Below are 24,124 nucleotides of genomic sequence, written 5' to 3' on the forward strand. Positions count from 1 at the left end.
CCACTTCCTGCTCACCTGTGGCAGAGTATGTAAGCACAGCACCCCGGTGAAAGCAGCAGCAGCCCCGGCTACTGGCAGCACCCAGCAGCACCGGCAGCGGCTCTCAGGGATGCACTCCTCCTCCCTCCTCTCGCCAGCGAGCTGCTGCTGCTCTCCTTCCTGCTGCTTTGCTGTTGACAGTGCCACTCTCCGGTTCTCTCCCTCCTCTCACAAGTCCTGGGAGGGGCCGAGCCACGCTACCTCCCTGCTCACAGGACACACCCTCCTCCCGCGCCCGGCTATCTAGAAACTGCGCTGATCTGTTAGCAACCCGGAACATATCATTTGAACCTTCGACCTCGTGCTTAGCACCTGATTCATTAATTTATGTAGAAAAATACAGAGCACCACTTACCCAGTTTAACACAACGTTTCCGTATGTTTTACTTTAAAGTGATAACGCAGCACGTTAAAAACGAAATGGGTTATTTGCACACACCTGGCGCTAGAGAGTCGCACACATGCAGGCGCAAAACATTTTAGAGAAAATAAATATCCGAGGAGAGAGTGAATCCTGCCCCCTCCTTCGGTTTCCACAGTCGACTCGAGGAAGAGAGGCCCAAGTGTCCTCTTTCTACCTCTATGAGCTGCTAGGAAGGATGAAAGTCCTTCTTCGATTTCGGCAACGATCACCCTTTAAGCATGTCCTGTTTCTATGGCCATGTGCTGACGCCTCAGTTTACTAGGAAGGCTGGACCGTGCGCAAGCTTTTACTTGGATTTTTATATCTTGCATTTTTTGCAATTTCACAGGTTTGAAGCAGTGCCCATACTAATTATTTGTGCCGAAGATAGTGTTGTTTTTATTCACCCTAGAAGACCAACCTTCTGAGTTGGCTTGCCGCAAGATTTGAACATGTAAATTTTAAGCTGCCTGATTGATTGATTGATTTATGCTCTTTTATAAAGCGCAGACTTTACCCAAAGGTGTTAGAGCGCTGTACAATAGAACCAGTTACGTTACATTAGAGAAATGTTACAAAATAGAACGTACAAAAATAGCAAGACACAGAACATACATTCCAACATTGGGAAAGCAGAAGGAGGGAGATTTAAAAAAAAGTATATATATATACTTTTTACCTCAATACCCGCTCCCTCCCGAAACATCACATGGATGTATTCCAACTCTTGGATTGTGGCAATATTGACATCTTGCTCCTTGCTGAAACATGGCTCCATGCTGGCTCTTATCCTGACATCTTGGCCGCCATACCCTCGGGCTACTATATTCTTCATTCCAATAGGACATCCGGTAGACCTGGCGGTGGAGTTGCTGCCATCATCCGCTCGAACCTACAATTCACTACCTTAACTACTACCCTCATACTAAATTCCGACATTCTTACGTTGAAATTCACTTCTCCCACACACTGGCCACTAGACCCCCTTGAATCCTCTGTCTCTCTTGAATTCACTGATCTGCTACTTGGTTTAAATTTTTTACAACATATCTCTGTCGCTACCCACAACAAGGGCCACACTTTGGACCAGGTATGGACCACCAATTTGGATATCTCCTCTCTTGTGGTCTATCCCTGCACCTGGTCCGATCATTTTTTCATTTCTTTCTCCCTAAAATTATTAGCTCCTACCCGCCCCCCACCAGTCTCCAACTTTTCGGCACGTAACTGGAAGCACGCCGATATTTCCCTTTTTCATTCGACCCTTACTTCCACACTCCCTCTTGACCTCCCTGACTTGAACTCTCAAGCAGCCTCTTTGGACCAATGGCAGTCTCTAGCCAGTGATGTGGTCGCTCCTGTTAAAATTATTAAATCTAAACGCCCTCACGATGCTCAGCGCTGGTTTACCGGTCAACTGAAGGCTGACAAACTCCTTCTTAGACAGGCTGAGCGCCGTTGGAGGCGTAACTATGATCCTCTATTAAAATCTATTTATATTGATTTACTAAAATCCTATAAAAAATCTATTATTTTGGCCAAATCTTCCCACTATTCTCAGAAAGTTATTAATTCTGCATCCAGAACAAAAGAAATTTTCTCAATTGTAGCTGAACTTTCCCTACCTGACCGTGTTACACCTCAGCCTCAACCTTCGCAAACTCTGTGTGACTCCCTTAATGCTTTTTTTCTGATAAAATCTCCATGATTAAAAACAATATACCCCCTACTACCATGTCTCAGGCCAGCGCCCTCCCTTCTCCGAATCCTCATTCCCTGCATGCATTCCCCCCTATCCCCCTGGATACTTTTCGCTCACTACTCCAGGTTGTTGGCTCCGGTTCCCCTAATGATTGTTGCCCTCCTCAAATCCTAAGAGATGCCTTTATGGCCTGTCCAGGCCCTCCCCTTGACCTTCTAAACCGCTCACTCTCCACAGGCACTGTCCCCACCGCTTTCAAAAGCGCTGTTGTGGTACCTATTTTAAAAAAACCCGGTTCTGACCCTGCGGTCCTGGGCAACTACCGACCTATTTCCCTCCTCCCCTATTTGGGGAAGGTTCTGGAAACCTACGTCACCCGCTGCCTGAGTACTTTCATCGAGGAAACTCATTTCCTCGATGATCAACAGGCAGGTTTTAGACCGTTCCATTCTACGGAGGCAGTGGTGGTGGCGGTTATGGACACGCTGAGACAGGGGGCTGATAAGAACTTGGCCCAGGCCCTAGTGTTACTTGATCTCTCGGCCGCTTTTGACACGGTCGACCACGACATCTTGGTCGACCGTGTCAGAAATGCTGGCATCTCTGGCCTGGCCCTGTCTTGGATTGTGTCCTTTCTCCAACTACACTCCCAATCGGTACATCTGTCTTCCTTTTCTGCTCCTCGTATTTCACTTTCCTGTGGTGTTCCCCAGGGTTCTGCCTTGTCCCCCCTCCTGTTTAATCTTTATATGCAGCCCCTCCTTGTTTCTCTTCGTCATTCTTCTGTTACCACTTTTAACTACGCAGATGATCTGCAACTTATCTTTCCTATCGACCCCTCCCCTCTTTCCTGCTCTAATTTCCAAACCTTAATGCTTACCATCTATGAGTGGATGAACTTCAGCCAGCTGAAGCTCAATCCGAGCAAGACAGAGCTGGTCCTGATTGGTGGGCACCCACATCCTTGGACTTCCAACTTTTGGCCCCCTGCCCTTGGTCCCCCTCCCTGCCCAGTTAACTCTGTGAAGAGCCTTGGTGTTACCATCTCTAGCGACCTTTCGATGCGGCCGCACATCAACGCTGTTACCTCGGCCTGCTTTTACCATCTCCGCAGAATCGGGAAGATCTGAAGGTTCCTATCACCAGAGGCTCTCACCCTTGTTATCATGGCCCTGGTCACCTCACTTTTAGACTATGCCAACTGTCTATACGTGGGGATTCCGGCATACCATCTCCAACGCCTCCAACTGGTGCAAAACCAGGCAGCCAGATTAATTTTTCAGCAGCCCAAACACCAACATGTCACCCCGTTGCTGAAAACCCTACACTGGCTCCCTGTTGCGCAACGCTGCATCTTCAAAATGGGATGTACCATCTTCAAATCTCTCTCTGCCTCTGCTCCTGTCTTTATTTCCCTTTGTTTGCACCCCTATGTTCCCTCTCGACACCTCAGATCCTCTGCTTGCAATCTTCTGATCACTCCTAGGTTCAAACGCAAGAAGCACGGTGGTGCCTGTTTCTCTTTTCTTGCCCCGTCCACTTGGAACTCCTTCCCTATTTCCATCCGGCTCAGCCCCGACTATTCTTCCTTCCGTAAATCCCTTAAAACATATCTGTTCCGCCTTGCCCATGGCTAGCTGCACCCACCCCCCTGTGCCCTTAACCACTGGTCTTTGAGCGCCAAGAAACCAATTGGTGTATGTGCGCGGTACCAAATTCTTTTAACATAACATTTAACATAACATAGATAGATAGATAGGTAGATATAAAACTGGGGATTTATTTTCACCATGAACTTGCCTTCAACTGGGAGACATTTCAGCTGGTGGGGAGCTAAATTAAAGTCATTTCTGGCTTTATAAATCATGATTCTTCTGTCTGAATCAGATCTGTTATCATGTATGCAATAACCATAGTAGGAATATTAACTTATGAGAAACCCGTTAGGTTAAGTTTGTTTGTCTTTTATTGATAAAATCATTTTGGAGGTCAAGACACCTAATGCAGTTATATGTATGTGTTGATACGTGGCACAGCAACTTTCAGACCCTCAAACAAGGCCTGATCCATAGCTGCCAAGTTTTCTGCTTGGTTGTGTGTAACATTTCTTTGGTTTCCATGTACTTAGAGTGACACTCAGCAACTAAATGTGTGACACTTCGAGTGACACTTTCTCGCAAGTAAAAACAAGCAATTGAGTCCATAGAAAGATAAATATCAGAAATGACACCATTTTGAACAATGAAAACTATAAAACAATCTTGAAACTGCTGCAAAGCACCTGAAGTAGAAGGTTACATGTGTCCTGGCGCTCCTTAAACTTCAGTAGGGCATTCAGGAAGCAGCCCACATGATCACAAAGTTTTGTTTTATGTTTTTTAATCCATGTGTACTTTGTATGCTCGGATTTGTATAATGCCCATTACCTCCCGTCCCTCCCTCGCCTTCCTTCAGCACAATTTATTTATTTTATTTATTTATTTTTGATATTTATAAAGCGCATACAAAGGCCCGCGGGCGTCTCGGCGCCGAGTATCTGAATTGTTTACCCTGAAAGAAATGAGCAGGATTTATTGATTAAAAAGCCAGGTCTTAAGTTGTTTACGAAAAGACCATAAGGATGGACTGGCTTTAATCACTTGTGGCAGAGTGTTCCACAACTTTGGGGCCGATACCAGGAATCTTCTGTCACCCCATGAGACCGTTTTTGTACGGGGTACCACAAGATCGCCTGAGCAAGATGAACGTAGTGTTCTGAACGGACGATAAGGAATCAAGTTGCGGATGAGATGTGCTGGTCCTTGATTATGCAATGCTTTATACACAATGCAGAGAGTCTTGAACTTTATCCTGTTTTTAATGGATAGCCAATGCAGCTCTTTGATGGTATTAGAGGCAGAGTGATGTTTGGGAATATTTCCCAAAAGCCTTGCAGCTGAGTTTTGTATTATTTGCAGTTTGTTCAAGACTCCTTCCTGTGCGTTGAGGAACAAAGCATTGCAATAATCCAAAGTGGACAGCACAAGGGAAGTGACTAAAGTTTTACCGGCTTTATCAGGTAGAAAAGGGAGAATTTTTTTGATAAGCTTCAGTTTGAAAAAGGCTGAGGAGGTAATCTGGTTGGCATGTGGGTGAAACGTGAGACGGTCATCAAAGATGACACCCAGATTCCTCACTTTGCTAACAGGCTCGGGGGGGGGGGGAGCCTAAGGAGGAAGGCCACCAATTGGATGACCATTCAGGTGTTAGTGGTCCGAAGATGACTACTTCCATTTTATCGGAGTTTAGCTTTAAACAATTGGAGGCCATCCAACTCCCTATTGCTACCATGCCTGATTTAAGGTCATCCGCTACTTTATAGCCATTGTTCTTGATGGCTAGAACCAACTGGGTGTCATCTGCGTAGGAAGTAAGGCTCATCCCATAAGCCCGAATGACATTGGCTAAGTCCGACACATAGATGTTAAAAAGTGTCGGACTTAGGGATGAGCCTTGAGGTACTCCACATGGCAGAGACATGGTGGACGAATGAAATGGTTCCATTGTAACTACCTGGGTTCTATCAGCCAAAAAGGAGGCCAGAAGTTTACTGGCAGTCCCTTGTACACCCAGGCCTTCGACACGGTCAATCAGAGTGGTATGATCGACCGTGTTGAAAGCTGCAGATAGATCAAGTAGACAATTGAGACCCGCCTCCCACCCAGACCCACCCCCAGCATAAAAACTCTGCCCGCCCCCACCTCCACCTGTTTTTTTCTGTCTCCCTAGTGAGACTCACCTTTTCAGCTCCTCTCTGTGGCGGTGCCGGGGAGTCTTCGGTCTGGTTCTCTGCTACGGCGGTGCCCTCTGCAGCGTTCTCCTGGCTGTGCCTCCTCTCCTCGTCTCCCTCGTGGTATGGGGGCGGAGCGGTGGTTCAGGACTCCGCGGCGGTGTCGGGCGGTCCTCCTGTGGCTGGGGCTGCGTTTCCGGGTCGGGCTGTGTGACTGCCTCCTCCCGGTATGCTGTCTTCCCGGAGGCCAGGTAGGACGGGTTTCTGCCCGTTTTCAGTTTTTTTCCCCTTCCATTGCTTGGGCGTTTCTCTTGATGTGATGCCTGCCTTGGTGCTGTACTTCGGCGGGTATTCTTTTTGCCTTTGTTGGCGCTGCTACAGTTTTTCTGGAAGAAGGGTTTGTGTCCTGCCTGTGCTCCTGATTCTTTGGAGTGTGGTGGCTTTGACTGTCTGCCACTGGGTCGCTTGGGGTTGGTGGGGGCATGCTGATGTCCTCTTCCTCTGCGGCTGGGACTCCGGTCCCCCTTTGGGCGCCCTGGTTGCCTGGGCTCCGTGGGGGGTGTTCTGCCTCTCATGTCTGGTTGGTGCTATACTGGATTGGGGCTGCTCTGTCCTGTGTTCTGGAGTATGGAGGTTCTGTTGCTGCCTTCTATCCCCTCTTCATCCGGCGGATCCTGTGAGTGACTGATTCCCGTCTGGGTGCTTGGATGCTGTGGATCCTTCTCCCGCCACTGGGTCTGTCTGTGGCTCCAGGGTGGTGGGCGTGCAGGAGGTGGGTCGCTGAGCTCCTGTGCTGGTCGGCAGGGTTTTCCTCTTTCCTGCTGGGCTGGGACTGAGGGTTTCTTTCCTTGGTGTTCTCGGCCCTCCCGGTTGGCCTTGCCCTTTGGTCCCGGGGTGGGGGCTGGTGCGGTGAGAGTGGCGTGCGTTGCTCGTACTGGTTGTATGTGCTTTGTGCTTATGGCTTTGTCCACTGTGGTACTGGCCTGCTGACAGTTGCTTGTTGGTTGCCTGTGGGGCCTGCCGTGTGCGGTCTCTCCTCAGCCCTCCGTTTTCCTTCGGCTCTGTGTTGGATCCTCTGTTGTTTCAGGCTTCTCTACATGCTCAGTTTGCGTCGGGGGATTTCTCTTCGGTGCGGCGAGTCCCTCTCTTCCTCCAGTGGCTTTGATTCTTGGTGGGAGTCGCCCCTTTCCTCCCGTTGGGCTGTTGGTACCTGTCCTGGTCGCGCTGCTTGGTGGGTCTGTTCTGCTTGGATGCTGCGGTGGCGCTGGGGGCTCTGCTTCTTCTGTGCCCTCTTTGGTGCAGGGTTTCATGGCGTTTAGGGCGGTTGTTTGTGGTTGCTGGGTGTCGCCGCATTGGGCCCTCTGCTTGCCTTGCCGTGAATGGGGCGTCCTGCCTTTCTCGCGTGCCTTGCGCTGGGCCCTCTCCATTGTCTCCGCTATGGGTGTCTCCTTCCATCATTCGGAGGGGCGCGGTTTTGGCCGTTTTGTTCGCCCTGGCTTGCTGCCTCCTTGTTTGTGTGCCAGGCCCTGTTGGGTCCCTGTCGCTGCTGTCAGGTCGGTTCCCTGTCTGTGGGTGGTCGTCTTTGGCATTTCCTCCTTAGTGGCTGCGGGCCGTTTCTGTTGTTCCTGGAGTCCTGGGTTCTGTGGGTCGTGGGTACTGGGTCGGCTTGGTGCGGGTTCCTCCTGGTCAGGGGTTCGGCTGCCTCCGGTGCCTGTCTCCGGTTCCTGCTGGGTGGCTCTGCTGGACTGGGTGTCCTGTTTGCTTGCCATGTGATCCATCTGCTGGGTTCCTGTCGGAGGGGCTCGGGTCTGGGGCCCGCTCCTTTCTCTTGCTGGGGCTGGGGTGTCCGGCGGCTTTATGCCGTTCTGGTTCTCCTGGGAGTCTGCTCCTGGTTTCGGTCCATTCCCTTCCACGTGTTAGTTCTTCGGGCCGTCTTTCCGCAGGCCCTGCCTGGCGGTTTCTGGCATGCCCTGGGTTTTGGGGGCGCTTCGCTCCGCATCCCTGTCGCTGCTTCTTGCTGCATTTCCTGCGGTTCTGTGGAGTGTGCCCGTGTTCCGTGTGGCGTCCTTCCCCTTCAGCCTCAGTCCTTTACCCTGGGTCTTCCCGCTTGTATGGGTGCTCTCGTGGCTCTCCTTCTTGCGGCGGGGGTTTTCCTTCCTCCGTCTCTGGTCAACCTCTTGCGGTTGGTTCTTCCGGTGGTCGGGTTTTTGGTGTCCCGGGGTTTGTCTTCTCTGGTCCCCTGTCGGTGCTCGTTTTCTGGCTTTGCTCTGCCCTGGTCCCTTGTCCGGCGGGCACCTGGTCTCTCTTCCTTCGTGGGTTCAGGCCTTGTGGTCCCGGGGGCTCCTCGGCAGTCCTGTGGCTGCAGATGCTGGGGCGCCTGGCTTCTGTGGTGTTTCTGGTTCCCTGGGCTCATTTCCTTCTTCTCCGTCTGACTCCTGTTGGGTTTGTCTCCGCTGTCCCTGCTGCCCTTGTCAGTCCGTCCCCGGGGGTGCTCTCCTGGTGGCTCGGCCGCTGTTGCATTCTGGCTGGGTGTTCGCTGGCTCCTCCGGCTCCGCTTGTGGTGGCTTCGGTCGCCAGCCTATTCTTGACTTTGCTGGGTTCGGTTCGGGTTCAGGTTCTGGTTCCTGCGGGTCTCCCGGGGGTCCTCTTGCTGACGGATTTGTGGCGTTTGGGCTTGCCCTGGTGCCCTTTCGGGGCTCTCTGCGGGGTCCGTGGATGTTGGCTCAGTCTGTCGTCCGGTGGCTTAGTCCTATGCCGTGGTCGGGTTGGTCCAGGTTCTGGTCCTTGCTCCTTGGTTACCTGCGTCCTGTGTCTGTGGACTCTGGTCTGGGTGCAGGGGCTGTCTGCTCTCTGCCTTCGGCGGGTGGCCTGAGTGCTGGCTGTTCTGTTGTGCTGGGTCCCTCCTTCATCTGGGGTTTCTCACTCCTTCCCTGTGTCCGGCCTGTTGGTGGGTCGTTGGGGTCTCCCTGTGGTGGTCCTGTTGCCGCGCCGGGGTTGGCATGGGTGTCCCGGTTCTGGTCTCTGGGCCGGGGGCCCGGGTCTTGGGGTGGTCGACGGCTGGCCCTCTCCTAGGCCTCTGGGTTTTTCTGTGTGCCTTCCCCTTTCCCCCTCGCTGCTTTTCTGCTGCTCTGGGCATTTCTGGTGCGGGCCCTGTGGGTCTGTTCTCGGGGGTTGGTTGCTCCCTGTTGGCCTTGGGCTCCTTGTTTTCCTCTCCTGTCTGGGTTATGTTGCGCTCCGTAAGGGTTCCTTCCTGTGGTTCCGTGCCCTTTGATGTTCCGTGCCCTTCCCCTGGGTTCTGTGCGGGGCTTGCCCCTGCTGCCTGGCGGTGTTGCGGCTGGCCTTGGCTGGGTTGGGGGTTCTCGGCCGGCTGTTGGTGGCTTGCGGGCTTCCCGTCGGTCCTCCTCTCGGCTGTCCTATGCTTGGTGTTTGCTGGCCTTTTCGGCCTGGGGTTCTGCTCTGGGTGTTGTTCCCATGGTGCTGGCCTCCTTTTTGTGTAGCGGTTCGCTCCTTCTGGGGCTCTTCTGGGATTGTCGGTGGCTCCTCTGCGGGTGCAGGGGGCGGCTTTCCTGCTTCTTGGTGCTCCTGGCTTCCTTGCATGTTGCCTGGGGTCTGTTGCCTGGGTTTCTTTACCGGGTCTGGTGTGTTTGATTCCCCGCCCTGTCGTGTCCTTCCCTTCGGGGTCTTTGCTGCTTGTGTTGGATGTCCTATCCGGTCTACCCTTTGGGCTCCTTGCGGACTTGGGTTGCAACTCTCGGCTTTTGGGCCTTGTTTTTTGGTTGCTGTCGCCCCTGCGGGGCGCTTGAGGGTGTTTTGGGCCCTGTCTTGTGCGTTCCCTTCTGTCTGGTCTGTATGGTTCTGCTGGTTTTGGGTCCGGTTCCTTCCCTTGTCCCTCCAGTGGCTCAGCGTTTTTGCTCTGTCATGGGGTGGTTTTGTCTGTGTTCTGTCCTGCTGCTTCCTTGGCTGTGGAGTCTCGTTTGCTCAGTTTGGCTGTCCGGCCTCTTTTGCTGTGGTGTCTTCTGGTTGTGGTGTCCTTCCGGGTGGGGAACTCTGTTTGTTCGCTTTGGTCCGACTCAGGTGTTTGCCTTCCCCCGCTCCGTGGGGTTGTTGGTTTCGGTCCACAGTCTTGGTGGCTTTTCCTCTGGTGGGGGTTCGGGCCTCCGTTTCTTGTCCTCTTTGCGAGGCCAGGGATGTTGATCTGCTGTGTTTGGGGCACTGTTTTGTGTTCTTTGTCACTCAGTTGTCCGTCTGTTTTCTTCTGCTTGCTATGTCCTCAATTGTGCTAAAGGAAGGCGAGGGAGGGACGGGAGGTAATGCATCCATTTCTAACGATAATGGCATTACTCCTAGTCCTACTCCCTCGCCTTCCTTCAAGGACCCTCCCTCCCGGTGCGGTTCAACTGAGTGCTAGCTCGGCTTGTTTGTGTACAGGTGGAGGTGGGGGCGGGCAGAGTTTTTATGCTGGGGGTGGGTCTGGGTGGGAGGCGGGGCCTCAATTGTGCTGAAGGAAGGCGAGGGAGTAGGACTAGGAGTAATGCCATTATCGTTAGAAATGGATGCATTCTGTATGATAAGAAAAAGAGAAAACTACAAGTCCCAGCATGCAAAGTATAAGGTGTGTGACTGTAAACTTTCACGGGGCATGCAACTACAATTTTTCCTAAGATGTGTCACTGCAAACCTGCAAACTATTACCCATAATGTGACCTTGCACTATCACACTGTATGTGACTACAAAATGTCAGATGCTGTGCAACTACACACTGTCACATGGTGCGTGGGAACAAGCTTCACAGGTTATATGTCTACAGTCACAGGTTACGTGGGAGCCATCTTTACCAGAGAAACAGTTCCGGGATTCACAGAAGCTGGCGGCTACCACCCAGATGTAGAGTGGCTGGTGCTACTATCATGTACCATGAAGCACTAGTAGGGACTGCCACATACCAATTCTGTCTGGGTGCCGATTTCTGTAACCTTGAGGAGTTGGGTACTATGAACAGCACTAACTATTCACTTTTCACTGATTATTAAAGAATACATTGATTTATTTGAGTAAGTTCCCTGCCAAGAGTTCATGTCAAGTTCCCTGCCAAGAAGTCATGTCCCCTTTCCAGGAGTTGACGACAGGGCCGGCTTTAACACTGGTGGCGCCCTGTGCAACAATGTTTGTTGGCGCCCCCCCCAGAGACCACCTCTGCCATGGATTCCCTCACTAGCACCCTTTAACAGTGCTCCTCAAGTTTCCATAACCACTGCCTCTCAGATTTATTTAGTTTTATAGCGCCGCTCATACCAGTGTAACGTGTCAGAGCATTTTACATCACTGACACATTGCACAGAGACAATCATATGTGTGTAAATCAGTGTATAGGAAATGTTACATCAGACAGGACTACAAGGTGTAGTGTAGGAGTGACATGTCATCGAAACTGGTAAACAATATAGTTTAAGAGTCCTTATTCTGGAAAAGCACAAATTCTGAATTTAAAACATAACATCATTGTTAGGGGTTCTCTTTAATCCTAAGAATTGTTTTCTACCCAAATGAACCCGTTTGGCAAGATTAGGATATTGAAAGATTGGTAAAAAAAACATATAGCACTAACATATACCTTGCAGTTTGCATGCAGCTCTTTGATGATAGTTAATAGCTCAATGTTCTATATTAGGATTTTGACTTATATAGCACAAGAAAAAAAATGAGTTATCTTACAGAAGCAGTAACCTGCTGTCCTATTTACATTGTATGCACTTTATCTGCATGGTACATGTTCTGTTATTGATGAGGGGATCACATTAATGGAAAGGCGGGTTTCGCAGGACTTGGCCATGGCTAAACGATCGTCTATGGGCCATCTTGCAAACGCACGCACACCTGAATGTATTAGACAAGTAAATTCTACAGATGTCGAGGCACTAATGCACAAGAAAAAAAATGAGTTATCTTACAGAAGCAGTAACCTGCTGTCCTATTTACATTGTATGCACTTTATCTGCATGGTACATGTTCTGTTATTGATGAGGGGATCACATTAATGGAAAGGCGGGTTTCGCAGGACTTGGCCATGGCTAAACGATCGTCTATGGGCCATCTTGCAAACGCACGCACACCTGAATGTATTAGACAAGTAAATTCTACAGATGTCGAGGCACTAATACACAGCCCGCCAAGCTCCCAGGGCTCCTTTTGTTCATTGCCAGTACCTATCACACAATCATTAGTTGAGATAGAACCAACTCAGACACCCGTAGTGGAAACTTCCCCGAAAAGACCACAAACCAGACTGCAATGTGAACTGCAGGAAGGTGCTATACCCACGAGGAAGCAGCCACTGACCGCTGCTATAGGGTGCAAAAAATCTAAACTCCCAAAGGGTCAGAGCACTCATGTTTTATCATCCAAACAAAAGGGAAATGAACAACGGAAGTTGCCAGACGCTCATGCCCCAGAATCCCTGGGCTACCCGAACCAAGGAGCGGCTCCAGCTGCTGGTAATCCCGTTAACATTTTAAACACTCCCCGTAGCTTAGAGGTAGATGAAGACTCCCTATTTAATAAGCTGGGAGTACTCCTGAGATCTAGCCTAGCCCCCTTTGAAAAAAGGCTCCTTAGCGTTGAAAAACTGCTTTCTAAGCTGGAAATAGCCTTGAAAAGTTTTGGAGTTAACGGGTCATCAAAAAATGGACGCCTGGATATAATCCCGCCAAACCCGTTATCAGAGGCACAGGTAACCCATCAACCTCTACCTACCACTGAGGGAACTTGTTCAAAACCGACGAATGCTCAGGTAGAGATAAGACCATCAAAATTACCCAAACCCTTAGGACAGGGACCTATACTGTTAACTCAAAAACAGAAATATAGCAAGGGACAGGCGTCAGGGGAGGCACTGAGAAGTGCCTGCAGTATTAACTTACCACCCCAATCAATGCCATACGTGGTAGTACACAATTTACCTGCGTCTCAGTACATGAGAATAAAGAGAATCTGCTCAACGGAAGAAGATCTAGAAGCAAACCTGATATTACAACAACAGAGATATTAAGAAAGAGGGTATCCTGATGATGCTCTGGATAAAGCCAAGATAAAGCCAAGATGAGGATACAGACGAGTAGCAGGGATAATCTCCTTAAGTTAAAACCAAAAAAATTGAGTGAAAGACATGTTTTTGTCTCAAAATGTTCTACTTCGTCTCAGAAAATCAAGAACATTGTTATAAGACACTGGGAATTATTGCAGAATGAAACTGATTTTAATGGTATCTTTACCAATAAGCCGATCTTCGCCTACACAAGATCTAAAAATGTAAAGGAGCTACTGTTTACACCCATAAGAAACACTGAAACCAACTACAAAGGAATGAAAAAATGTCATAACTGTGTGCACTGTTCAAATGTAATTGAGGGTAATGTGTTACACCATCCACAAACAGGCAGAGAAATCAATCTACATTATGATGGTGACTGCAATAGTAAGAACTTGATTTACTACATAAAATGTCCCTGTGGAAAATTGTACACAGGTAAAACAGAGCGGAAATTGAAAACTAGAATTTCAGAACATAAAAGTACGATCAGGAATAAGAACTTCAAAAGTAACCTAGCTAAACACTGGTCAGATAATAATCACAACATTTCCCAGGTCAGGTATTCCATACTGGAACTCATTAAAATGCATGAGGGGGTTGATCTCACCAGATCCCTCCTCCAGAGAGAGATTCACTGGATAAGATTCCTTAAAACACAAGAACCAGCAGGTCTCAATGAAAAAATAGATTTATCATGTTTCCTGTGACCTTTCCACTTTGAAACTGTACACATGGTTGTCGAATGTATTTAGTAAAATGCTCTAGTTGTTTATTATGGTTTTGTTGAACACTTATAACCATTGTTGTTTAATTCCTAAGGTGATTCTTACTTATGTTTTCTATTCTTTCTTATCTTCTTTGTCTATTTCACCCGTTTAGACTTGAGTTCTGAGGTATTTACACCTTTCTAAGATGGCGCCCGTTTTCGATCGGGTCGATTTTTCAGAGTTTTTTTTTTGGGTATGTCAGTTTTGTTCTTGAGCTATACGTCTTAAACCCTCTCATCCACAGCCTTAGCCTTGGTTTACCGTCCCGTTTTTTTACACTTTCAGGAGTAGGTTATTTTTATGCCCTCAGTTCCGACAGGGACGAGCATTTGTCCGATTTTAGTTTCGGAGTTCCGATATTACTGAGTAGCAGCGTGGATCGTGTGAGAAGCGGTTTACCGATTGATAGCTGAGACCACACGAGAACGAACAGGAGAAGTCTTTTGACTCAGTTGAGAGAGGTAAGGCCAGAGACAGGTGTTTTAACGACTGAGTCCTGGAGTTTTTAGGCATGTGTTAGTAAGTTTGGTTTTTCTTGTTGTTGGTAGCTTGATGATCACGGCTGTAGTGAGCGCCCATTATTTCTGGCTGAAGACCCCTAAGTTCAATACATCGCTCAGTTGACTACAAGGTAAGATAGTGGTTAGGCTTCCACTGTCGCTATCACTGTGATGATTTGGTGTATTTCTTGAACGATTTTTTTCAAATCAATCCTGTCTTTTGCAGGTTACTGATTGCTGTTGTTTTGGAATAGTGAGTATTGGAGGCATTTCCAAACACAGTGGTGGGGGATGAGGTTCTATCCTTTTCTTGTGATTCACTTTTTAATAATGTATTTATTTTAGTTCTACTTTTGTAATACTTTGCCATGTACCTTGAGAATTCTTGATATTTTTGTAATTGAGGATATTTTTGTAATTGAGAAAGTTGACATACTGTTCATTTCAGTTTTCAGGCCCCTGACGAAGAGCTCCCAGAGCTCGAAATGCATTGGGTACAGAGAAGATTTACCGTCTTCGGATGTCTAACAATTGTTATATGTTCATTTTTTGGAAATAACTTTATGTTGATGTTGGAATGTTACATGAGAGTCTTCATTGTAATTCTGTGAAGTAAATTTGATGAGTTAAACAGAAAAAGATTGATGTTTATTTTTGTAAATATTGTTTCAATCAAGTGTTGTTCACTGTGAACCACATATAGCAACAGTGCATCGAGGTTAAGTGTGTTCCACACTTAAGATAGGAGTACTAACGGGAGTGCCAGCATTAAAACACTCTAGTCAAGAGCCATTTTTGTGTTTAAAAAATAAGGTGGCACACTGGTTCAACATAAATAGACCGTTACCCTCCCATGTAAGGAGTGAAATCCTAATGGTGCGCAGAATACCTTGGCTGGGAACTGCACCAAAAACCATTAATGGGGGCTGTGTGCTGATCAATTTCAGAGACCCCCGCACGGTGGACTACATATGTTCCTGGAATGACCAAAATTATAACATTGGGTCATTGATAGAGCCATGTCCATTGTCGTTTTTCTATCCTCCACTGACTCAGTCAGATGAGGAAGGGGCCTGGACACTTGTAACTAACTACCACCGGGACAGGGCTGGAAATTATCACCATGGACCATCAAACACACAGAACCTTTTGTCTTTACAAAATAGATTCAGTGCCCTAGAAATGGTGGACTGACTGAGCAAAGACACTGCACTAGATATTGAGGAGGAGAGGCTAGAGAAAGGAAAGACAAAGTAACCAGACAAATCAGCCTATCAAGCAAACTCAGGGAATCAAAAGCATGAAGACACAAACAGGTTGCAACTTACTAGATCTAGAGCTGGGGACGGGTGGCACGTACACTATAGAGGAAAATCCATCAATTCCATCTAATATACAGCACATACTGCCGGAGGATGCTTCCACAAGCCATGAGGGAGTAGAGCTGGGGACGGGTGGCACGTACACTATAGAGGAAAATCCATCAACTCCATTTAATACACAGCACATACTGCAGGAGGATGTTTCCACAAGCCATGAGGCAGCTGAATCGGGGGAGCTAATAACTATTTTATCTTGGAATGTGGCTGGATTATCCAATAAGCTAAATGATCCGGCATTCTTACCGTTTATAACAAAATTCTCCATCATCTGCCTCCAGGAGACTTGGGAGAGAGAGGAAATTCACATAAATGGGTACCAAACATTCCATACTGCGGCCGAACCATCCATAAGGGCTGGAAACAAAGGGGGTCTCAGTGTTTATATTTCAAATACCTCCAATGTCAAGGTTGAAAAATGTAACTCTGACTCAAGTTACTATCAGATGTTAGGGATAAAACTAGAAGGGAACAAGAATACTAATTTGATAAAGCTCTACAATAATGCATCAAAGTGTGAGATAGTAAATGTATTTAAGAGTCTTTTACATATGACGCAGAAGTCCGAACCAGAATCCTTTTCGGGCAACCGTGTTCTGTGGGTGGGTGATTTTAACTGTTCCTTGTGCCAATATGGTTACACTGACATATGCGGTATAGTTAATATCAAACGTGAACCCTGTACCCACTTTGCCCACACATCTACTGGGAATATTTAAAATAACTTGTTTTTTGAGTTAGACCTAGGATTTGCTAATGAACTCTGCATACAACAGGTCGACTTCAGATCAACATTTAATGGAAGGGGATGTAATTCCCTTATTGACTTCGTCCTGGTTTCAAATACTATTTAATTTAATTTAATTGATTTTAAAACGCGGGAAACCGTAATTAGTGACCATTATCCCATCAGCTTCTCCCTAGCTTTTAAAACACAAAATAACAGAAAACATGGAATAATTAATAATTTGTACGGTCACAGGATAAACTTAATAAGGAGAAATGGCTGCACAATAAAATGGAATAAAATCGAGCCAGTCTCTTTCCTTCAGAAATTAATAAAAAAATAAGTTTTCAGATTTTATGACCTGCCTATCAGAAACGAATAACTGGGCTTCAGTAACTTCAGCGTTCTGTAATATCACCCAGGAAATTAATAAATCCTTGGAGGGGCCACCTAGGAAACAGCAAAGGGATAAGGCGGAGGGATGGTTTAACTCAGAATGTAGCAAAGCACATGCAGCTTTAAAATTGGCGCTTAAAAGAGACCCCAAATGCATTATAGAGATTAAAAATACAAGAGCCAACTACTATTCCGCAATTAAAAAAAGAAAGAAGGACATAAAGCAGGAGGCGTGGGACACTCTTCATCAAGCCTGCCTCCAGAAGGATAACATAACATTCTGGAAGGCAGTGAATGCCCCTTTTTTTGTTGAGGGAAAATCAGATAAAATAGAATTAGCAATAGAGGAAGCCACCTGGGTAACCTATTTTACCGGATTATATAAAAAGGATAATCTATCCGGGGAGCCTGGATACTGAAACACATGGTGAAAGGGAAAATGTGCCGGTGGGTTTATTCCCCCTGGACATCAACTTCGAACTACCGGAGGTGGAATTGGCTATATCTGAGAGCTCAGGTGGAAAGGCCCCTGGGCCAGATGGGGTCCCTGTCGATATTTATAAATCAAATACTAACCTATGGGCCCCTCTTCTGACTAACGTATTAAATTACATAAACAAAACTGGTTTCCCCTCCACATGGCAGGAAGCTATTGTGATCCCCATCTACAAGAAGGGTGACCGCAACGACCCCAAAAGCTATAGGCCCATTTCTCTTTTAGATTCGTTTATGAAGGTGGCGGGCAGGGTCATTTTAAACAGACTACAACAATGGGCGGAGGACACAGGAGCTTTATGAAAGTTCCAATATGGTTTTAAGGCAGGATTGGGCACGGTAGAACAAGGACTAGCAATTATCATTGGAAAATATGTGGTCGCAAAAGAGGATAAGCTGTTTTTAACATTCGTAGAATTAGGTTCAGCCTTTGACTGCCTAAGTCACGAAATATTATGGGACACACTTATACATCTGGGAATTGACAGGAGCATACTTAACTTTATTAAAGAACTTTATAGGGGGGCAGGTGCTAAGGTCAGGTATGGCAGCAAAGGAGAGTGTACTACTAAATTTCCTATAGGAAAAGGAGTGCGCCAGGGATGTATACTGGCGCCTTTTTTATTTAACTTATACATTAATAGCATAACCTCCCACCTGCTGCAACTGAAACAAGACTACCCACAATTTGGAGGAAACTTAGCACCAATCTTGTTGTACGCGGACAACGCTGTTATAATGGCAAGGACCCAGGTGGGTCTCCAGAGATCTCTTGTGGCCTTCTCAGACTATATGAATGCAGGAGGTTTAAAAATTAATATCAGTAAAACCTTTAGCATGTGTTGCTCCAAAAAGGGTAAGGGTCAATGTAAAATTTACCTGTCAGATAAAAAGATTGAAATCGCAAAGACCTTTTCGTATTTAGGCATAAACTTTGACAGGTGTGGAACCTGGGCTGCAGCAGCCAATATGAGGAAACTCGCTTTCTCTCGTGCCATTGGCGCTGTTCGTAATTTTGCAATAAAGCTTGGGGGACGACCAGTAAACATTCTGCTTGACATCTAAAGATCAAAGTGTGTGTCCACCGTGATATATAGTTCAGGTATTTGGGGGGTTGTGGACTTAAGTGAGATCCAGCGATGCGAAAATTCTTTTGCGCGCTATTTGCTAGCTGCACCCAAGTCAACGTCGACGTATGTTTGCCACAAAGAGCTGGGCCTAGTTTATGTATCTGATCTCATAAAGGTGAGCCCAGTATTGTTGTGGCACAATGTCTGGGTTTCACAGGAGTCAGATTTAAACAGGAACATCATTCAGGATTGCTTGAGACTCCAGGGGAGTCTAACAATTGAATGGCTGCTGTATGTAAAACGTTTTCTCAAAGATATTGGGCATCCTAAATTCTTCGAAAACCCATCCTCTTTAACATCAATCTCAAGGAAAAAGTTGAAGGAAATCTGCCTATTGTTTTTAGATAACAAAAGGTGGGAATTGGAGGGCAAGAAGAACTCTGTAACGCAAAATCAATTAATGCTGCATGGCCATGGTTTATAGCAATACCTAGTGTGTACACAAAATAGTTATACTAGGATGCTGTTAACCCGTTTCAGAGTAGGGAGTCTTTTTAGATTGCTGACTTTCCCTGAAGTTAACTCTTGGTCAAAGTCTTTGATTTTATGCCCCTGTTACGACACATCTCATCAGTCAATGATTTATTGTATCCTATTTTGTAAATTTTATACCTCTATTTGGAGAAAGTATTTAATTGCCTTAACTTAAGAGCTGGGGAATGATGCAGACCGGCCTTACTAAGATTACAAATGTTAGAGGATGAGATAACAACGTACACTGTATCAATGTTTTTAAAAGCCATGATGAGATTTAGATTGACAATGAACTGAGTGATGTTTTCTTTTTTTTCCTTTTTTTTTAAACACTGCAAACAACTGTATTTCGGTATTATATCTATTTTTAAATTGATGCGAACTGTGTTTATACCTGAAATGTATTATTTTGTGTAAATTGCATTTTAATTTCATGTGCTTTTATGGATTCTTAACTTGAACCCGAATAAAGCTATGTGTGATTTGATTTGATTTGACTACACATATAAAACATGATCCTAAAAAAATAAGGCAAACACAAGGAGATGATGGACGCAGCACTGAAACGTTTCAGACACTCACCCCCGTCACAGATCTAGGTTGAATCCATCATCATTCTTTAGCTCACTTTGCCACCTCAGATCAGACCAAGCTATATGTAAATAAGTCTTGACCCTGTGCCTCATGGGAACAGTCCAGCCCGAAATGCCAAGCCAGGTCTTCCCTGAACCGGAAACAAGCATCCAGGGACCGGTTTCTGGGTAACACCCTTCATCAGCCAGGCTAGCTTGCATCCAGTGGCAAAGTGAGCAAGGGACCCACGTCTGGGCATCCCCTGTCAACTTAGGGTGAACAAAGCAAACACAAGGAGATGATGGACGGAGCGCTAAAACATTTCAGGGTGCTAATCATTTGTTTGGTATGGTATTTTTTCAACCAAATATGTTCTAATTTCAATAAACTGTTGCTACTCTTGTAGTGTTCTTGTTAGGGAGCTCAGTTAATAAAATAATAAAGATGTTTGCTTTTATGAGTGGATGGAGGCTTCTAAAGTGCGCTGCAAACCATTGAAGGGCATTGTGGCGCTCCTGGGGGATACTTAGGACAAATGAGTTATGAGGTGCTGAAAAGCCTAATATTTACCTTCTTTCTAAATTAAACCCTAGGGGAAGTCCAGAACGTGGAAGCCAGGTAGGAGACAAAAAGGCCACCAGAACAGCTGCGAGAGATACGAGGAACCATAATCAGGTCGACAGAACAGGAATGGAGTGATGGAGCAGGACAGAGGTGAAAAATCTGCCTCAGGTAGACACAGGGACGGCTTTTGCTCTGGTGGCTGCCTGGTGCGACAATAATTTCTGGCGCACCCTCACCCCATGACTACCTCCTCGGATTCTCTCTTTTTACCTGGCAAAAGTGCCCCTAATCTCTCCAATCATAAGTTATTGCTAAACACAGCGCCCCCTCCAAAACTCAGTGCCCAGTGCAGCCACATCGGTTGCACTGCCCTAAAGCCGGCCCTGGGTAGACAGAATCAGTGGTATTAGTGGCATGATGAACAATGCCTGGAGGCTTGAAGAGGTTATGTTTCTGCATTGGCTGCCATGTGAGGTCTGCAAGTCTAGAAGAAATAGAAGATCAGTGAGTATGAACCTCACAGCAGGGGTCTGGACTACTTGGAACTTTTGAGTCAATTTACTTGAAGCACTCAGGTAAAAGGGGTTTCCATAGTCAAGGAGTGATGTAAGGAGTGATGTAATCAATGCTTGAACAATGGTCATACGTGGAGAAATGGAAGGACTTTTCTGAGCAGTTTTACCATGGAAAAGCATATGACAAACACTAGCTTACTTGAGATGAAAACAAGAGTTTGTTATCCATAATAACCATATTCAGGGCTCATTGCCAGCAAGAAGAATCTCTGTTTCGACCCTATGTATTAGGCAGTTTTTCAGCTGGATTGTGATTTGGGACTTGTACACATGTACACCAGAAGGAGTAGGGAGCAATAAAATCTCTATGTCTCGTGATGGCACGTGCTGTGTGTGCTAATACAGCCCTCACTCATACATATGTGTGACATGTTTCATCATAGGGCTGCTTACAATACACCACGGCGTATCCACGCACAGGGTGGAGCAATAGGGTGGGGGAAGACAATACAACACAGAGAGAAACAATTTATTTCACAGTGGCTGGGAACGGCTGTAGTGAAAGTGCAGTGTGATATGAGTTAAAACTAGCTCGGAAGTGTCGCAGTGCCTAAGACTTTATTCCTGGACCGTCCAGCCAGGGTTAAAAACGTGAAGGATGGTGGTGATTGGGAGATGCAATGTGCTCCTAACACCCCTCCTTACAGTAAGGTGGCCGACCTGTTTTGGCCCTGTGTGTTTGCCCCTCGTGTAGGGTCACGCCGGCTTTCCTCAGGACTCTACCGCTCCCAGTAACATAATACTCTCACCTCTGGTAGGGATAAGAGGATGTTTAAAAACCTGTTCTTTATCGAGGGATTTCCTCAAGGATAATAGTGGATTTACTGAAAGGGAGCAACAGTGAAAATGAAGAAGAAAATAGAAAAAAAGAAACAAGGACTTAGGAGTAATCTTCTCCCTTGTACTCTGTATACTCAGTGTATACTATTCTAGCTACACATGAGTTCACTGTAGTGTATCATTCATTGCCCCAAGAGAAACCATTGGTGCATCACCCTCCTTAAATTCACATTATCAAAGTACGTTAAATTTGAGGTTGCACAAATATAATAGGCTAGTAGGCCTTCGTATAAACATCAATACCAGCATTGCAAACATCATGCTTATTGTCCACAATCTCCATCCAACACCCAATAGCGGTCCGGTGTGTACCTATACACCGAGTTTAACCCTGTTTCAAGTTTGAACTGGCGGTGGGCAAGGTAAACTCCCTCTATTCACACTCTTTATCAGGGGAAAAGAAATCACAGGGAGAAAGACAGTCAGTTAGTATTCATCAAATGGCATTGTTAGGTTCAGTTAAAAAATTAGAAAAGGGTGTCCAGTTGTATAGCCCCCTCATTAGCAGGCCTTTGGTTGCCTCTTGGTAAGCCCAAAGTACATGCAAAGATAGTACTACAAACGTAAGGAGCCCTACCTCTTTGTGCTAATCAGGGGTGATCAAGAGAGATTATAGGTCCCGATATGCTGCGCATTTGTCATCATTATCCTATGGTTAAGGGATGGGTGCCAAATCTATGGGTAGTGATGCCAGCGTGGTCCAGTAAACACAGGTCGCCCGCTAGAAAGTGCCGGTCACGGTGGTCTACTTATGCTGGCTAGACATGAGTTAGCGGTATCGGCATGGCATCAAAAATAATATTACATTGCATTGCCCCCATCGCTCTCCTCTTGCATGGCTATTATAGCATGGCGTCAAGTGTAACGAATTCCATGCCCTCATCCTTCCCCCTCCACTTCTTAATACTCAAAGGGTGGTGCTCCTCCGCTAGTTGCTCACCTTCATCCGCCGTGTAGTGTGGTGGCAGTGAAGTCAAGCGAGTGTGTTATATCCCAGTTTGGGGGATTAGAGTAGTTCCAGTCACGTGGGGCACGAGGGGTACAAGGTGACGTGTGTGGGAGTGCATGGCTAAGCAGTGACAGCCTGCGTCCCTAAGCACTTGACCGCGGCGTCCGGTTGTCATGGAGACTAGCCGCGAATCAGTACAGGCGCGTGTAGTAATGTGTGCTGGAGCGCCCGGTCAGACAATGATGCCCAGCGTCCAAAAGCACGTGACAGTTGCATCCGGTTGGCATGGAGACCAGCTCCAGTTACAGCTAGCAAGGAATTTCGCGGTAATTGTGTCATTAAACATCAATAAAAGGGGGCTGCTCTAGATCCATAAGGGCATACTGAAGGGTGGTGAATCATGTGTTATCAAAAACCTCAATTGTGTTGTTCATAATAGTATAATGTACCATGTATGTCATTGTAAAGATTGTACTCGGGGGGGGGGGGGGGGCAACCCGTAGAGTGAAAGAAGGGTCACCCAGAGTTCATGTGGGGCAAACGTTTTTTTATTGAGTTGTACTTCAGGGGTTAAGTAAAAAACTAGAGTCGCGTGTTCCGAGATAGCAAACAAAGTCTTGTTAGGTCTGGAGGCTATTTATATCCGGCCAGCTTTAGGTCCTCCACTGTAGGCTCCCAGGGTGTAATCCAACAAAAAGGCTTCAGACTCCGAAGGCACTCGAAAGAAGGAAAGAAAGAATACCCTAGGTTACTGGCGTGACCGATACTCCGGTTATGACAGAAGGGGGGCAGGGAGTGAAGGGGATCACCAGGGACCGTAACCGACTTGTGCAATGCAGCGTTTGCATACACTCGGGGACGTGACAAGGCTCACACACGCATGTCCCGTGACCACCCTCAACCACCCCTACCCGTTCCCTCCCGGTGCAAAGAACACTCCCCTTAGTCTCGCCCGTACCTTGTGGAGCCACACTTCTCCTCCTGAAGTGTGGCGGGCGGAGCATGGTCCCGTTGGCCTCCCGGCTTTTTCTTCTCCTGCGGCGACGCGGCTTCTGTGTCCTCTCTCCTCTCCTGGGGCGGCGACGTAGCTTCCGTGTTCTCCCGCTATACGCCGAAGTCCTCCCGAGGCTCGCTGGACGCTTCCTCCTCTTCTGTGCCGGTCGCGGTGTTCTCCTCAGGACGTTGCCTTATCAGTGCCTCCGTTGCTCCCGATTGGAGGAACAAGGATGACGTCACCGGCGGAGCTCCCTCCTCCGGGTAAGCCCAGGCTGCCTTAAAGGGAGCGTATCCGTCCTGTGTACACCGGGGTGGAAAGGAATAGGGGTTAATGTCGGTACCCGACTCGTGGCAGGCAGGGAACCCCTGACACATCCCTCCCCCAGGATTGCCCCGATCGGGGGAAAGAGGAAATCGGGACAGAAAGTCAGCGTTCCCCTGTTCCAGACCTTTGCGATGACGGACCTCAATTTGGAAGGGTTGTAGAGCCAAAAACCACCAACAGAGGATACGATCATTGCGACCACGGTTCCGTTGAAGCCACGTCAGTGGGGCATGGTCGGTATAAAAAACAAAGGGCCTTCCCTCCCGATAGTACCTGAGTTTTTCCACACTCCAGCGGACCGCCAAACACTCGGAGTTAAAGATAAAACTTCTTCTCGCTGTCCTTCTGTTATGTCTGGATTTATAGGAGTGTCATGAACAGTATGAGGGGCAGTCGTGAGGGTATGGACCGCTTGAGGGGGTTTCCCCAGCCA

General features: G+C 47.2%; 1 protein-coding gene across 1 annotated transcript in view; it reads right to left on the reverse strand.

The window, feature by feature from the left end:
- ITPK1 (inositol-tetrakisphosphate 1-kinase) overlaps nucleotides 1-296 on the reverse strand; it is a 514,297-nt gene extending 514,001 nt beyond the window's left edge. Inside the window, exon 1 of the mRNA XM_086937700.1 lies at nucleotides 16-296. The gene's annotated coding sequence lies outside the window, so the exon portion shown is untranslated. The remainder of the gene's footprint in view (nucleotides 1-15) is intronic.
- Nucleotides 297-24,124: the final 23,828 nt, after the last annotated feature.

This window comes from Lissotriton vulgaris, chromosome 9 (genome assembly GCF_964263255.1).
Source record: "Lissotriton vulgaris chromosome 9, aLisVul1.2, whole genome shotgun sequence".
Lineage (NCBI taxonomy): Eukaryota > Metazoa > Chordata > Amphibia > Caudata > Salamandridae > Lissotriton > Lissotriton vulgaris.